We start from the raw sequence: 5621 nt of genomic DNA, 5'->3' as shown, positions 1-5621 counted from the left end.
TTTGCATAGACATTTTATGAACTGCTTATACATTAAATTCATGTGGCATTAGTAGACTGTATTGTGTTAAAAGAGCACTAACCAAGCTTTGTAAATAATTGTTTAACAGAATATTAATAGAACGAACTACACTGTAGAGAATTACCAAAACTTCAAACATGGCCACCACATGGCCAGGTTACCTAGGAGACAGGGACACCCAACATGGGAAGGTTGTTATACATTATTTTGTGTCAGTGGAGGGCAGAGAAACGTGTGATACATTAAAGCATCTGTTCTGTGGGTATGCTTTAATTGTAGATGTAAAGAGTACAGTAATTGCATACCGTATTTTTCTTTTAGTAGAGAATAAAAATATGCTGCATTTTCTGTATGGATATTTATACCCTTTTTTCCATGTTGCAGTGAACAATATATAAATATTGACTAGAATTTTTCAACCCAATGTGAAATTCCGACAGTAATCAGTCAATATCTCGACTATACAGATTCCAGTGTGTGACAAGATGGCTCTGGGTGACGTCAGACCCAGAAGAAGCAGCACACACAGACAGCACTGGAATAAACGAAAGCGCTGGTGCGTGAGTTTAATAATAAATAAACAAAAGGTTTTAACAAAACAAAACTCATAATAAATGGCACGATGGCCAAAACATATAAACACAACAGACACGGAACACACCAAAAAGTATTGTGCTTATCGTGCTGGTGTATAACAAGAACTTGTAGCAATTGTTATGGGAGCTGCAGGTAGTCTCCCTCTGGCAGTGGAGATGGGAGCAGCAGGTAGTCCTCTAGCGTTGGAGGTGGTAGCATCAGGTTAGTCTCTTTCTATCTTTGGAGACTGATGCGGCTCTCCCTCGGTTACTGGAGAATGGTGCGGCTCTGAACATGTGGGGTTCCCATTCTTGGACTTTGGACACTTGGCCGCCACCCTCTTGGACACCGGAGACTTGGGCTTACCCCTCTTGGGCTGAGGACGCCCTGCCTCCTCTCTCCTTGGCTGTGGATGCTCCGGTTTTCCCTTTCTGGGCACTGGATGCTCGGGCTCTGCCCTTCTGTGTGCTGGACGCTCATGCTCCCCTCTTTTCTGGGCTGGTAGCTCCTCTTCCTCTTGGAGGGGGCAGCATATCACCATGTGCCTGTACTGGCTATATGCAAGTCACCATACTCGCTCTTTAAGGCCACGGAGGAGGTCCTCCAGCCCGTCATCCCTCATAATTTCGGCTGTGTCGTGGTTCCCCCAGATCCAGTTGTCCATATATTTTTTTCCCTACTCCTCACACAAAAATCCAGAAAAATAAAAAAGTGTACCCGCAGTACTTTCTCCCACCTGGCCTGTGACCGTGGCACTGTAATCCCACTTCTGATCATCACATGTGAGTTGGATGGCTGGTGGATGACGTAACAGACCCGGAAGAAACACACAGGCAAGGGAGAATTGGGGTAATGAATGCGCTGCTCATGCTTTTATATAGCGCTTTTTATACAAAAGTATTGCAAAGCTCTGTACAGTACATAGCAGAAAAAAAGAACAATCCACAACACATTTGTATAGCATGTCACACATACACCTGCCCAGTCAGACCATTTAAATAATAGTATACACTTAATACAAAAGCATCAATTTTAAAGTTACATTAAAACCCACTAAGATAAGAGCCATTTTATAAAAGTGCATTTTTAGTCTTGACTTGAAAGCTGTATCAGAAAAAATAAATCGTACTGCATTTCAAAAACTCTGCATTGAAATTCTTGATTCAGCTTTGCAAGCACTTTCCCTTTAGTATATTAACAGTTTTCAGTTCAGCATAAAATAGGTTAATTTAATTAAGGGGGCCACATGGGGACATTAAGGGGACACATGTGCCAGTCCTTAACTGCACGTTATAGGGGAAGGTGTGTAAACTGAGTACACACGCATGCATAACTGCTTGCTTTGAGGAAATACGTTCAGTTTATGAGTGTCAGTGACAGAAAGTGCAAACACAATACATTGATAAGCAGAAATCAATATTTTGGAAATTATTATTGGAGAAGCCAGCACCCCTGCTTCCCACCCCCCTCCTTGTGCACGCCCCTACTGAACGCCGAAAGCAGCATCTGTGATAAGTCTGATCCAGGAGGATAGTCAGATGAAAATGGTTTGATTTGTGTTTCATAATGAAGTTTGTTACTCGCCTTGTACAGACTACAGTGTGTGCAATTTATTGCAGATGAGACACAGTTTTACCGCTGTTTTCAGTGAAAGTGAACTCTTTCTCTGGTTTAAAGCTTCCTACTTTTGTTTATTACTCATGGATGGTTTTCTCAATGCCATTGTCTCCACGAAACGAACAAGCGCTTAATTCAAAATTATGAAATTTACTTTCAACTGCACATCTGGCTTCGAAATACGCATGTGCCAGCGAGCGGTGTCGAGAGTCAACAAGAGACAAAATATCCTTGCAGTGAACATGCAGGATCAAAGAAATAGGAGAAAGAGAAGAAAGAATAATTAACACAAATGAATACAGAGAACACAAATAATAAACGTTCATTCGAGCTGCAAAGTGTGCGTCACCCAGCATTTCACCAGGAGCCGCACTTGAACTGCAAGAGCCGCGTGTGGCTTGCAAGGCACGGTTTAGCCACCTCTGCACTAGTATAACCTCTGTTTTATCTGAATTCAACATTAGAAAATTCTGTGACATCCAATGCTTGATATATGTAAGGCAAGTAGCTAATAATATCTAGGCAGAAGATATTTCTAGTTTTAGGGACAAATGTAGCTGGTTATCATCAGCATGGAAGTTCCTTCTGTCTTTGGATAATGTCACCTAATGGTAGCATATATAATGAAAACAGCAAGGCACCTAGAGTGGAGCCCTGTGGAACACCATAGACCTTCCGATAATGCCGATTTTACCTCCTCAGTTAGACGAACTGAAACCTATCAGAAAGATAAGATTTGAACCAGGATAGGACAAGGCCAGACAGTCCTACTGTGCTTTCAAGACGATTCAGTAGGAGGGAATGGTGTACAGCAGTGGTCAGCAATTAAATTTGACGGCGGGCCAAATGACCCGTGGGCAGCCACAGAGCGGGCCACTTAAAATACTTCTCATCCCATGCAAAGCAAGTGCTTCCTGCAATCGACGAAACAGCAACTAGAACTAGCAGTATATCTGCAGGCACCGTCGTTCCTGAAAACTGAATTCATTAACAAAGCAAATCTGGCATCATTCTGGTCCGCCTATATATATACACCTCTGAAAAAAATTAAGAGACCACTGCAAAATTATCAGTTTCTCTGGTTTTACTATTTATAGGTATGTGTTTGGGTAAAATGAACATTTTTGTTTATTCTATAAACTACTGACAACATTTCTCCCAAATTCCAAATAAAAATATTGTCATTTAGAGCATTTATTTGCAGAAAATGACAACTGGTCAAAATAATAAAAAAGATGCAGTGTTGTCAGACCTCGAATAATGCAAAGAAAATAAGTTCATATTCATTTTTAAACAACACAATACTAATGTTTTAACTTAGGAAGAGTTCAGAAATCAATATTTGGTGGAATAACCCTGATTTTCAGTCACAGCTTTCATGTCTGGTCTCCACCAGTCTTTCACATTGATGTTGGGTAACTTTATGCCACTCCTGGTGCAAAAATTCAAGCAGCTCGGCTTTGTTTGATGGCTTGTGACCATCCATCTTCCTCTTGATCACATTCCAGAGGTTTGCAATGGGGTTCAGGTCTGGAGATTGGCTTGGCCATGACAGGGTCTTGATCTGGTGGTCCTCCATCCACACCTTGATTGACCTGGCTGTGTGGCATGGAGTATTGTCCTGCTGGAAAAACCAATCCTCAGAGTTGGGGAACATTGTTAGAGCAGAAGGAAGCAAGTTTTCTTCCAGGACAACCTTGTACTTGGCTATAGAATATAGTAATTCAAACAATCAATTGTATTTTAATAAGCAAGCAGGCTTGTGTATGGTTACCTACACGTACATGCGGGATTCTTGCACATTATGTACAGTAATGATGTGAAGCAGCCATTGTGTTGGTTGTAATGAAGGCTGTATTATGTTTAAGTTCAGAAGCAGTTCAACTGCATTTAATATTACATTGTGAGTTACTTCACAACTTGTAAATAAACTCAATCAATGTTGAAATGGTTCCAACCTTCCTAGCTGTTGTTTTCAAATACACACAATATCAGTTCAATTAAAGTCTTGTTTTAATTGTTCATCAGTTTAAAATTGTTTGTCTTTTGAATCTTTAGCAAAGTGATACGTTGTATTAAAAGTTTATTTTTTCTTCTGGTTGCATTTAGATATTTCTTATGCAAACAAATAGTATTTTACTTGGATCTTAAAGTCTTGGAGATGTGCTCTGTGTCAAAAAAAACAATGCTGGAATGCAGTTGGTCTTAAACAATGGCTCCACCCAATATTAATGAAACATTATGGACAAATACAGCAGCCAGTTATTAGGCATGATATTAAGACCAAATAAAAACAAGTAGGGTACATTCTTTAAGAGCATATGTTGAGTAGACTGCCACAGATCTAGCATCTGGGTGTGTTCTTATTGAGCATTTTTGTCCAGTCAGAGTTCATATCATTTCCCAGTATTCAGAGCATCATGAAGATCTACCTTAGTTTACTATATGTTTCAACAATATTTTCCATCTCTTCTAATATAATAATGTTACATGTTTTATTTTGTGTGAATATGTAGAGCTGTCCAGAAAAATACTTTGAATGGCGCTGATACTGGAGATGTGGCATTACCTTAAATTTTCCATAAAGCTTGGTCTTGTATACTATAGGTAGTCATTTATTTTAAGTTAGCTGGAGTGACTAGCATGACTCCCAATTCCACCTTGTGACTTCTATAACTGGAAATATGTTTATATTCACTTGCCTGAATAATTATCCAGTTGTGCGTATAGGTTAATATTGTACATGGTTTAATACTTTTTTTTACATAGTATTACATTAATTGTAATTTATACTTACAATCATATGGCACATGCTTCAAGAAAATTATCCAGAAAAACAACCAGGGGTCTATGTGGTCTATGCAGAACTGTGAGTGAAGCCAGACCATAGACTTCACCTTAACCACAGGAAGTCTTACCAGGAAGTGTTTTAATAATTAGCACAATGTTGAGGTCCAAAATAAGACTGTAAAAGCCTTGTTTATACCACCTCTAAGTAGTTTTCATTTGAAGTACATACTGTATCCTTTTTGGTTCAGGTTTGGTTTGTGCATATACCATCAACATACTTAAATAACCCTTCAAACTGTACATGCAGCATTAGAGTACTGCTCGCAGGACAGGGATAGAGGTATTCTGCAGAAATAACCAGGTGCGTAATGACAGTAAAAAATATATATTTAAAAAATATATATCTTCTGAAGTTCATATGGAATCTCAGCTTACAACTCACACCCCCAAAATATTTTAAAATCTTTGACAAATACATACCTCATGCAACATTACAATTATAGTAATTTTCTAAAGCTGTGTAACATCGATAATAATATTGCGGCACTTAGTGATTGACAGTGTATTCTGTTTTCAGTGCCATTAATGTTTTCATGGCATTGTGGTGACCCATATTA

Source organism: Polyodon spathula, chromosome 3, assembly GCF_017654505.1.
Source record: "Polyodon spathula isolate WHYD16114869_AA chromosome 3, ASM1765450v1, whole genome shotgun sequence".
NCBI lineage: Eukaryota > Metazoa > Chordata > Actinopteri > Acipenseriformes > Polyodontidae > Polyodon > Polyodon spathula.
The sequence above is the reverse complement of the archived record's forward strand: the minus strand, read 5'-3'. Positions refer to the sequence as shown.